We start from the raw sequence: 12,851 nt of genomic DNA on the forward strand, positions 1-12,851 counted from the left end.
CCATTAAAAGAACAGAGTGTTTTCCTGGGCTGCTCTTGTGTTCATGCAATTTGTTCTCTTTCAACTGCATGCTTATTTCTCCTCTAGCAGGCTTTAGGTTAATTAAATGAAGTGCCGGCAGAGATCCCATTGATTAAATGAAGTTTGGGGTGTGCATTGCCTTCACAGCAAGACTAAAGGGAACATCTGTTATTTTGTCAGCTATAGTACTAGCAGCTTTCACAAAATGTGTTTAGAGCAACTTGAATTGGACTCAACTGGAGGGAATCTTGTTCAGGAATCCTGACATATGAAATCTGTTATCCACTACATTTATCTCATACTCTTGGCTTTGAAGGCTTAAAATAGTTCTGCCCTTTCCTACAAAAAGGCCAGTTTCAACATGGTTTAGAAATAGCTGTCAACTGAGTACGGTTTTGAGAACCACCAAAACGGAGTCATTTTTTAAAAGAACAAACATTATCAGTTTGCCACCTTAGTTTATCTGCTACAGCATGCAAATCCAAATGAGTGAAGTGCTCTACGAAGTACGTTGATCTACTAGGCAGCTGGATCTTACAGAGTCACTGGATGAGGGCAGAATGTCTGTGATACTGCTGCTGCTTTCCAAATGAATTAATTTTCTTGTCTTTCCTTTCAGTCTTAGAACAACTTCATGATTGCTCCAAAATGTCTTTTATAGCAGAACAGATCAAATACACAACTCTTTGGCTGCCTGTTGGGTACTTTCTCACCACTGGGAAGCACAGATTCCTGAGCCTAAGGCCTGATAGAGCTTTGCTCAGGTAAGTCCCAATTTGACCTGGAAGCTTCTTCCATTCTACCATGTCATGGAAAGCCAGGGTTACCCTGGAGTCAGAGAATGCATCAAAACCATCTCCCTGTGTGCCAACTACGCTAATCAGAAAGCCATCTGTTGGCTACTCCACCACTTAGAGTGGCCTGTTTGACATCAACAAGAGCCTAGTTTTTTTTTTTCATTCTGGCTCTAGATCTCTGGAAGGGTCTCCGTGAAAAGGTCTCCTCCCCCCCCTTGATTTTCAGAAGACATTGCAAGGCATGCTTGTTTTTGAAGGGGTTTGAACAAGAGCTGTCTGGAGGGAAGGGGGAGATTTTGGGGTTGCTGTTTTATTTTGGTTTAGTTGGTAATGTTTTTCAGTATTACTGTAAGCTGCTTTGAACTACAAGGAACAGTGGAACATAAATGCTCTAATAAATAGATTTTAAAAATTAAATCCAGGGACATCAGATGGTTGAATGACTCTCCCTATTAGGCAGAAAAGCATGGCTCTGAAAGTTAATAACAGCTGTTTGTTTGTTTGTTTATTACCCATCATCTTTCTGGTGACTCAGTTTCTGGATCTAGGCCTGCTGTCTCCTGACCGTGCTATATAGAAGCCACAATTAGGCCCATCAATGATTTGTCAACTGCAGCCATGCCAAGATGAACCATGCCATGATTAAGCACTACCTGTAGAACTTTCATATCACAGCAAATGCACTGTTTTTCAATTAACTATGTTCCTATTCTCAGCTAGGTATGATTTACCTTGAGTAACCAAGTGATGTATCTGCATGTGTGATGCCTATATGTGGTCTTTATGCTGGCAGCATTCCTACTGCTGTAGGGCACTCACATAGTGATTCAGCTAACCTATCACTGGCAGAAAAGATCCTGAATGTGCAATGGTTACTTATACCAAATCAGACAATTGCCCATTTAGCGCAATAGTGTCTACTGTGGCTGGCTCCCTGCGGTCTTCAGCAGAAATATGTCCTTCCCATTCCTTCATCTAGCTGGAGAAGCCCAGGACTGGGCCAGCGACTTTCAGTATGTAAAGCATTTGCTCTGGCACCAAGCCACTGCGCTATATTCTGTTAATTCTCCTGGAGAATTTAATTTGAAATATTCAAGTTAAGTTACAATTGTATCATTCCAGCTCTGAGGCGGATCTTCCCCTCGGTGCATAATGGGTCAATGCCAAGCTTGAAGGTGAGTTGGTGCACCCTGATGCTTTGTGGAAGCAAGAAAAATAACAGCTTCAATCACTGCAGCTTGGTGGCGAATCCAGGGCAAAACTTTCAGAAGGCTTTCAGAAGGCTTGTTACTGCATGCTTCTAGCACAGTGACTAGTGCTAGAAGGAAAGCTGTTTACCCCAAAGTTCACTAGCATGCTAGTGGGTTGATTTCAGCACAGCAGCTCCTAAAATATACTTCATATCTGATCTCAAATATATTTCCTTCGTCAGAAATATTCACCAGACCTTTTTCTAAGCCAGCGTTCAGTATAGTATGTCTTGTCTCTACTGACACCGCAAAACTAAACTAGTTTTAAATTAGTTTTTAACTTCCACATTTCCTCACTATGATATTGGGGAACGAAACATTTGTAAGGATGCTAAAATGTGAGATAAAATGGAAGTCTGATGGCATCTACAGACTTAATGACATTTATTCCAGCAGCAAGTCTCACGAGTCTTACCTCACTTTATCAAATGCATCTGATGGAGTGAACTATGACTCATGAAAGGTGAGGCTGGAATGGATACTGTCATTTTCTAAATGTGCCATTGGACTCTTTTTTTTTTTTTACTGCTACAGAATAAAACACCTATCTATGTGGAATGATGAAAACTCAGGAGTCATCTGTTAGAGATTCATAAGCCATTCAAAGAACTGAATAAGGTGAGTTATGTTATAAATGCATAATTATTACTCATTTATTTTATGGTTCTTTTATCATAGAGACAGTGCTTGTGGTTCACAAGGTCAAACCCACTGTCTTCTCTTCTGAGTGAATGTGCCCCCTTTCATATATATGGAGAGCATATGTGTCCACTCTCCCATCCCATTTCTTCATCTCAGATAGCATAACCATTGCTTAACACACCCTTATTCAGCCTTTTGACCATGGAGCCCCAGAAGTGATGTCAACTGGCCACACCTTTCTGCCATGCCCCCTGGAAGTGACATCACCACCTGTGTTAACAGGCAGGCTAGAGGAGGACTGGGGGGAGAGAGGGGAGATGGTTTAAGGCAGGAGTAGGTATGCACACTCCACCCCCCTCCCCAGGTGCAGAAATCATGAGAGAACTCACTCAGGGGAGGAGGGGGAGCAATGGAAGTGGCCGGTTATATTGTGGCTGAGTTTATTAAGGCAGAAGGGTAAAGACCATGGACCCTCGGGAGTCTGCAGCCCCCTGAATGGGAATCCCTGGCTTAACAGGATTGCTCTATGGAATGTGGCTACACTGTGCTATTATCTGTGATGTCTGTGATGTCACTAGTGACAGCAATATAAATGCTATTGATGCCCATACTATTTGAAAAAAAACCTTCTCCTGGGTAAATGACATCCAGTGGGTCACCATAGCACTGGAGTTCTCATCCAGAGTTTTAAAACCACAGAAGGTCAAAAACAGCAAGGTTAGCCACCACTGTCCTCCCCTTGGCAACACCCTGCAATTTCAAGAACCTCCAGTTGGACTTTTTAAAAGATGTCCTTGCCTTACACTCCCACACTATGCAAAGAAAATACTGCAGAGCTCATGAATTGCAGCTATTATCAGTATGGAAATGCAGCAGTGAGAAAAAGCTTTGCCTGTTGTCTTGCCACTAAAGTCTGTGTTTGCAGGTGTTGAATTTGAACTAGCACGAAGGATAACACCTAACTTTTGTTGCTGTCTGGAAAGGTCAGACTCCTTTACGTCCCTTAAGCAAGGGTAAAGAACTCCTTTGAGTCCCTTATGTGACCTACTTAATGTCTGATGTAGATACACCCCAAGACCATGGAATGTGCAGGATCAGCCACTGCCACTGAAATCAGTGGATGAAATGCTACATCAAGGCCTTTCTGGCATGCACAGATGGTGCCCTGCAGCAGCCCACAGCAACTGAATGCAGTTTACAGTAAACCAAGCCACACAAAGGACCCTGGATCTCAAATTTCCTGCCAACTAATTCCTCATAAGCTCTCTAAACCATAGGTTCTGTAGGATCTTTAAATTCTTCACAAGCACTGAAAATTCTCTGTGGAGAGATGAAAGCTTTTTTTGGGGGGGGGGGGGGTAGTACTAAGAATTCCACTGGGGACGCTGGAGTCTGACTTTAAGACACCAGAATTCTTCAGTTATTTAAGCATGCATCTACCTTGAAAGGAATTACTCCATCATAATACCTGGACAGGGATACTTATCAAGGACCTGATGAAGGCATGAAGGGAGAACTATCCACAAAGAATAGAAGTTCTTTGAAATTCCACTGTAGTGACTTAGTACTGTCAAAGAGCCAAACTGCTTTTCAGATTAAATATTTTAAAAATAATTAAATTCTAAACTGAAAAGGGGAGTGCCTCCTTGGCATGCTACAGAGACTTTGAACTTCCTAGTAGGTGCTGGCATCCCTAGCCAAGCATGGCCCTGATAAGTCCTCCCTCAAAAGCCAAAGTAGGCCTGCATTTTCTGCTGTTTTAAACCTTCCTGTGTGTGTTTTAAGATTTCGTGTTTTTCTGCAAAACTGGGGCCATTACTGGGGCCAAAGATCCCGGTGCGTAAAGCCCCCAGGTTTGTACAAAGATCGGTGTCATCCATTCACAGCTCCAGTCACTGGATTGGGTGTATAAGACGACCCCCCAACATTTACACTCAAAATATAGAGTTTGTTACATTACATTACTGTACAATGGGCCACTATGGGTATATATAAAGATGGACTACAAAAGATGGACTACTATTTTGCCCCACATTTCTTAAGAATCCCTACCTCCCCCCCCCCCGCTCTGGTCCTGAGCAGGATTGGGCCCCTGAAGTATTTTTTAACACAAAAGGATTCTTGTTGATTTTTTTTTTTACCAGATTGAAGCTCATAGAGATTTGGGGATGGCATCTGGGGAGGACAGGGACCTCAGTGGAATACAAGTACATCCTCCAAAGCACCCATTTTCTCCAGGAGAACTGATCTCTGTAGTCTACAGATGAGTTGTAATTCCAGAGGCTCCCCAGGTTCCCCTGGAGACTGGCATCCTGGGCATACTCTACTTACCTTCTGATAGAAACCAAGTTGTGACATACCACACCAATGGGAGTTTCCAAGCAGATTTCAAGGGCAGATCTGCATAGAAATGTGAAATTTGTGTTTGACACTCTTCTAATTTATCCCTTTGGCTCTTCCCATTTAACAGATAGAAGCAAGAGATAGCAGTTTGCCCCGAGGCTGTTGTTGAGATTTGACCAAGTACATAAACCAAACATAATCACTTTTCTAAGCCATTAGATGTAATCATGCTTTAATGTAGTAGCAGCCAAAATTTTTGCCAATCCAGGGCATGCAATAGTGACAGTAGTATAGGACTGAGATCTCTTTGATGAACCTGTAGGCACTTTTGTATTTTGAGAACTGATAATGGGTGCTGCCATACAATGGTTTCCAAGCTGGCAGTGTTATGGCCAGCCATAAAATGGCTGTCATAGGACCTGTGTCCAATCTCAAAACACTGGGAACTTCCAAGTCTATGATGGAAGCAGCTGTTTACAAAGAGGTACTCCCTGCAGAGACAGAGTTGATGCCTCCTGGATTCTTCTGGAGAAACTCCTGTTCAAAAAGCCAGGATTCGCTCTCTAAAGAAACAAGTAGATGCCAAGAAACACAGTGGCAGATGCCATGGTGCTCAAGGAGATCACTTAGGGGTCACTGATATACAATAGATATGGGGTGGCCAAACTGTGGATCTCCAGAGGTCCATGGACTACAGTTCCCATGAGCCTCTGCCAATTAAATGCTGGACCCCCTGGAAGAGAGCTTACCATCTACCCCAGTTTACATATAATTGCCAAAGCCAGGAACACAACACTGGAGACTAGGGGCCTAATATGGGATTATGTGTTCGCCATCTGTTGTTTTATCTGTTTTATTGTATTTATGGGTTTTATATTTCATATATTGTGAGCCACCATGAGCCAGCTTGTCTGGGAATGGTAGTCTAACAAACAAACAAACAAACAAACAAACAAACAAACAAACAAACAAACAAACAAACAAACAGTCCCTGGACATCTGGAGAGTCACAATTTGGCCACCCCTGCTATAGATGCAACTCCCAAAACTATTGCAGTTTTGTTTCCAGTCTACAGAGTGGGAGGAGACAGGCTTTATTTTAGGTCTTAATCAGACCACCAGGACCTTTCTCGTTTCTAGTAGTGCTGCAAACTCTTCCTACCTTTACCATCTCTACTGGAGATGGGCCAGTAGTTGTACTTTGCATTTAAATGCTCTTTTTAAAAGTTCTTTGAAGAAGTCACTTATCCTGCGTATACAGCTATGGGTTTTCTACCTGAGTGATGAGCAATTTTATGCACTGGTTGGGAGCACACATGCATACTTATGGCCCTCTGCACAAGCCATCCCAAATGCAGGCACCACACCAAGAAGAGAATCCTTGCCAACTTCCATATTCTTCTTACTGCCAGAGGAGTTGGAGAGAGCGGCACACAGGTGGCTGCCAACCCAAACAAAGCAAGTCAGTCTAATTTTAGAGCTGCCAACCTTGACAGTGTTTTCAAATCATTGTGCTTGGGAATACCAGGCATTTTTTCCCCTCGTTTCTGCAGTATCATGCGCTCAAGAAAAGGCTTGCCAAAAAACAAAAAAAAGGAAAAGAAACTTCAGCATATATAAATTAAGGTCATTTGTTTTGAACCTTGCCCTAGATGAGGTCTTGTCAGATCCTCTTTCTAAAAAAAACTGAACTCAAGGAGGTTTCCTAATTTCATAACCTATGTTGCACACTGATGGCAAGCAAGCTCACTTCAAATGCAGTTGCCACGTACTGAGTCAGACTGCTCTATCTAGCTCAGTGTTGTCTGCTCCAACTTGCACTGGCTTTCTAGGATTTCAAGCAGAGAAGGGTCTTTGGCATCATCTGCTCCCTGAGATCTATTAACTGGAGATGCCGGGGATTGAATGTGGAACCTTCTGCATGCAAAGCATGTGCTCTGCAACTACACCCCAGCCCTCTCCTGAAACAATAAAAATGGCCATCATTCCAACACACTATCAGCAGTCTGCCAGAATAAACATCCTCTGTGTATTTATTTGTCCCACTTGTATTTAGACCTTGCAAGGAACTCAGAATTTTTGCAATTTTCCTACCAGTCTGTTTAAGCAGAGATTTAGGGACTTACTTAGCCAGAAAGGATGCTTGAATCTGGGTTTTTCATGTTCAACTCTCTAATAGTTGTCAGAACCCCAGTCCTCATGGCCCTGAGGCATGCCAACACTTCTATAGCTTTGTGGAGGGAGCCATTGGCTCAACTTTGAATGACAGTGGGAGGTAATGTTGAATGTTCTGGGAGGCAATGATGAGATTCCTAATCCTCCATTCCTCCACTAAAATTAAACCCTAAATCAGTCTTTTCCAACCTTTTGACCATGGAGTAACCCCTGTAATTATCTTCAGGCTTTGTAACCCCAGAAGAGATGCCACCTGGCCACACCTCCCTGTTATGCCCCCAGATGTCACATGTTTACAGTGTGCATGGCACCATCAATAATTAAATAAAATGCTTGCTAAATAGGAAATTAGCTTCATTTTTGTGTGTGTAATACCTTGCCTGAGCAAAACAAGGATGCATTCATCTCAGTTGTCACAAAGCCCACCATGCAAAGCATCAATTCTCCTCAGGGGAAATGATCTGTATGATTTGGAGATCACTTGTAACTTTGGGGGGACTCCAAGCACCACCAGGAGGTTGCCAATCCTGGCAAGACCCTAAGAATGTATTTTCCAGGTAAGGTAGCTCTCAGCTCAGGATGCCAACCCAATAATAATGGGACCAAGGGATCCCTTGGAATTACAGCTCATCTCCAGACTGGAAAGATCAGTTTCCTTGGAGAAAATGACTACATTGGAGGGTAGAGTCTGTGGCATTGGACATAGTCCTCTTCTGCTTAAATATCTGAATCCCGTTGCTTGCAGCAGCCTTCCTCCAGCCATTTTCTGCTGGTGGCACTCTGAGTAGAAATGTTGAGAGGGGGGATATGGGAGGAGTCAATGAGGGGAAAGCAGCAGTTTCAGCTGTTCCCTCCCATACCTTTCCCATTGTGTGCGAAAAAGGCCACTGCAGACCAGACAAATGAGCAAAAAGACATTCCCTGGATTAATACAGAGAGAGAGAGAGAGAAGAAGAAGAAGAAGAAGAAGAAGAAGAAGGAGAAGGAGAAGGAGAATTTGTTCTCATATGCTGCTTTTCTCTACCTGAAGGAGTCTCAAAGAGGCTAACATTTGGCTTCCCTTTCCTCTCCTCACAACAGACACCCTCTGAGGTTGAGAAAGTCCTGATATTACTGCTCGGTCAGAACAGCGTTATCAGTGCTGTGGCGAGCCCAAGGTCACCCTGCTGGTTGCATGTGGGGGAGCGCGGAATCAAGCCTGGGTCGCCAGATTAGAAGTCCACATTCCTAACCACTCAACTGGAATAGCCCCTCTGGAGTAACCCTGGGGTTACTAGTAATTCTGGTTAGGAATGATCACTGTACGTTCTAATCAGTCACTCTAGTGGGTTCTCTGGATTTCACTGCAGGCAACATCATGTGAGCCCGTGGCCAGTATGCCATATTTGTTGACCATCCAGGACAAATTATTGGCCAATGTGTGATGGCTTATGTCTGCCCCTTCAAGAGATTTACAGACACGTGATGTCAAACAACTAACATTTTCACTCTGTGGCTGATTTGACTCAGGAGCATATTTTAGGAGTAGAAGGAGTTTCAGCTTTTCTCCCATGCAACCTTCCTCTGTGACCACTTTGGCTGCTGAACTCCTGAGCCAAATATGGCCCCAGAGCAACTGGGAATGTTAGCTTCCCAACATCACCTCTGTCTGTAAAACAGGTTTTAGACCTCTGACTTGACTTGTAGCAAACAAAATAGGAAGCAGGGTTACACCCTCCTAAAGCAATGAAATCAATAGGCTTAGAAGAAAGTAACCTTTAAGAAGCTAGATTCAGGGGGTAGCCATGTTGTTTCAGCCATTCTGAAACAGAATAACAAAATTTGAGTTCAGTGATACCTTAAGATCAACAAAGTTTTATTCCAGGAATAAGCTTCCATGTGCACACAAACTTCTTCACATACAATGATATGGAAATAACCATATATATAGTTAGACAGTAAGCAGTAAGTTAGCATACAGCATAATGAAAATGTTTAACAGATTCAAGGACCAGGCAGGAATAACAAGTTTATAGGGATACAGGTGGGTAGCTGTGTTGGGCTGAAGCAACAGAACAAAATTCAAGTTCAGTGACACCTTAAGACCAACAAAGTTTCATTCAAGGCATAAATTTTCATGTGCATGCACATTTCTTTTTATATATTGAAACAGAAGATACCAGTCCATATATATAGTTAGAGGATGAGCAGCAAATTAGCAAACAACATAATGAAGACATTTAACAGATGCAAGGACCAAAGAGGAACAACAAGTTTAGTTAGTATGGTCACCATTTGTTTGGATTTAATTCCAGGGGAAAACACAGTGAAGCAAATAAATACACAGAATTTGGAGATTTATTTATTTATTAGATTTATATACAGCAAGCTGGCTCGTGGCGGTTCACAATAAAACATCATATAAAACATCAATCTAAAATATTTCAAAATACAATCATTAATACCCCAGAAATATAAATAAGATGGTGATGATACAGTATAAAACCCCTTCCCCCAATGACTCAGAACTGTCATTTCCAGCATGGTCAAACAATGCCCTTGACAGAAATCAGGGATAGATTGTTATCATCTGGGTCTAGTCTAACACCAAGCCAAGGAAACCAGGGGTAGGGAAGACCCAATTGAATACCCTGCATTCTCTACCAATTGAATTTTCCAGGTCAAGGACAAGGGTAGGCCCGTATAGAGTGAGTTGCAGAAGTCTAACCTGGAAGTGGCCATTGCATGGATCACAGTGGCCAGGTGTTCAGAGGACAGGTAGGGCGCTAGTAACTGAGTCTGGCGCAGATGGAAAAATGCTGTCTGGGCTACCTTGGTGATCTGAGCCTCCATGGATAGTGAGGTATCAAAGAACACTCCCAGATTCCTGGCTAGAGGTACATATGTTAGTTGCACCACATCCAGGTAGGGAAGATGTGCTTCCTGATCCTGCCCCCTTCGGCCGAGCCACAGGACCTCCATTTTGGAGAGGTTGAGTTTCAGGTGAGTTTTCCTGATCTATCCAGCCACTGCTTCCAAAACTGGCAAATGACTCTGGGGGGACATCTGGCCAGCAGGCTATCAGGAGATAGAGGTAGGTGTCATCTGCATATTGATGACAACCCAGCCCATAACTCCAGACTAACTGAGCAAGAGGGTCCATGTAGATGTTAAAGAGTGTAGGGGAGAGCACTGCTCCCTGTGGCACCCCACAAGGTAGTGCAAAGGAGTCAGATAAGCCCTTCCCTACCGTAACCCTCTGCGACTTGTTGTTCCTTCTATCCTCATGATGGCAAGGCAATGGGCCAAAAACTCATGATTGACAACATCAAATGCAGTTGATAGATCTAATAATATGAGTATGGCCGATCCCTCTCAATCCAGTTGGCACCGGAGATCATCCATTAAGGTGACCAGTCTCTGCCCCATGGCCAACGGAACCCAGACTGATATGGGTCTAGGGCCAAAATTTCCTCCAAAAATGCCAGGTGTTCTTATAATTTAGAAATGTCCCTTTCCAGTCTGTTCCTGAAGTTCCTTTTCAATAAACCCGCTACTTTGAGGTCACCCACTGAATATCCTGGAAGGTTGTTGTTCTAGAGGTTTCTCAGTCTTGTGATTCTTAATGTCAGATTTGTGTCTAACATCCTCTGACATAGGGTTTGACCTGTTTACCCAATGTTGAGGGGTAAACAGAACACCATAGTTAGCATGCAATTAATTTTATTTATTTATGTTTCAATTTTTATTCTACCCTTTCTAAAAAAGACTCAGGATAATGGCATATACAATGTTAGAAAATGAGCAAGTGAATGAGTCTGAGATGGCATCGTTGATTATTAGATCTGCATTGGGTTTCCAGTGAATTTTATTCGATCATTATGCAGATTATTAAACATTATATTATCCAGTTATGGAGCCAGCTTGGTGTAGTAGTTAAGACTGGTGGCTTCTAATCTGGCGAACTGGGTTTGATTCCCCACTTTTCCTCCACATGCAGCCAGCTGGGTGACCTTGGGCTCACCATAGCCATGATACAGCTGTTCTGACCGAGCAGCTGTTCTGACCGAGATATTTCTCTCTCATCCTCACCTACCTCACAGGGTGTTTGTTATGGAGAGAGGAAAGAGAAAGCGGTTGTAAACTGCTTTGAGACACATTCTGGTAGAGAAAAACGGCATATAAAAACCAACTCAACTTCTACAATTCTGTAGATGATTAAATCTGCATTGAGTTTCCAAGATTTCAATTCTTTGTTCTGTTTTCTCAATCTGGGAATCTTGTCCTTCTAAATAAATATCATATTTAAGTATTTGTTTTGTTTTGATACTTAACATTTCTTGTGTTTAGTCTTGTAGTTTTGTATTAAACTCTGACAGACCAGTCAATAATTCTTAACATACTTTTAAAATGTTCTTCTGAGTTGTTCCTTCAGATCTGGAGATATTTTTCTGGATACTCTGAATGTTTTTCTAGTTCTTTGCTAGTTTTAGTTGCATTTGCTTCATAACTTTCCTACCAATTCTTTGCTTTTTGGTCCTCATTAGTTTCTTCTACTTTCCTTTTTTTTATGTGTTCCAGTTGCTCTCTTTTGCAGTTCTGTTTTGAAAAATATTATAAAAACTTCCCATATAGTATTTCTGTATACTTTTAAAAATGCAAATAGTTTACTATTATCACATTTTATATTGTTAGAATAGCCAAACTATATTGAATATTTGTTATAATAGATAAGAGCTGTGGTCTTCAATCTTTATATACAAAACTATTCATCATATATGATAATTCTAAATACAAATCTTAAAAATGAAAAATATAGATTATTTCCTAATCATCATTTCCTAATCATCATTATATTACAAGGGAAACATTTTAGGTCTAATATTAAAGTATGGGTTTTACAACAAAGGGAGGGGAGAGAAAATAATGGAAATAAAAAACAAACAAACCAGAAATAGGAAAGAAAGGATTTTATATTAAGTATTATTGAATACTTAAGAAAGAATAAGAAAAAACTAAGAAAAAACAAAGTATTTGTTTGATTTATTTGCTCTTAAACAGCTATCTGTCTGTCTGTCTGTCTGTCTGTCTGTCTGTCTGTCTGTCTGTCTGTCACTTGGGCCCATTATGCACGGCCGCTAAAACGGCGATTTCGGGGCACATGGAAAACGCGGAGGGGGAAGACGTGAAGCACACCGGTTATGCATGGGACGGGGCGCGATGGCGGCAAAACCCAGAGTAACCGATTATGCACGCGGCGATCCCAGTGCCGCTTCTGGTTGCGCCCCGGTCACCCGGAAGCTGCGCTTTCTTCCACGTTTCCCTAACGTGGCTTTTTCGGCAGCATGCACCGAAGCTGCGGCCAGTTGCAGCCGGCACCGTGTGTTATCGGTGATTTTAGTCGCCGCCATTCCACCCCAAATGTGCGTTATTCCCCCCGTGCATAATGGGTCATAATAAAATTCCCAGTATAACCCATCACTAAAACCTAGTATAGACAAATAAATAACCCAACAGCGGCAATAAAAAACCCTCTTCCTCTACTCTCCACCCAGTCCCAAGATATTACTGCCCCCCGGGATATAGGGGTGGACCAGATGTTAAAGGTCGGCTTGGGGGAGGGGCTCTGAGATCTTCCTGGCCC

General features: G+C 42.4%; 1 long non-coding RNA gene across 1 annotated transcript in view; it reads left to right on the plus strand.

The window, feature by feature from the left end:
• Window positions 1-645: 645 nt before the first annotated feature.
• The window catches only part of LOC143837664 (uncharacterized), a 121,310-nt gene continuing 109,104 nt past the window's right edge, over window positions 646-12,851 (plus strand). Inside the window, exons 1-2 of the long non-coding RNA XR_013231044.1 lie at window positions 646-785; window positions 2,603-2,686. This is a non-coding gene — a long non-coding RNA (uncharacterized LOC143837664). The remainder of the gene's footprint in view (window positions 786-2,602; window positions 2,687-12,851) is intronic.

This window comes from Paroedura picta, chromosome 1 (genome assembly GCF_049243985.1).
Source record: "Paroedura picta isolate Pp20150507F chromosome 1, Ppicta_v3.0, whole genome shotgun sequence".
NCBI lineage: Eukaryota > Metazoa > Chordata > Lepidosauria > Squamata > Gekkonidae > Paroedura > Paroedura picta.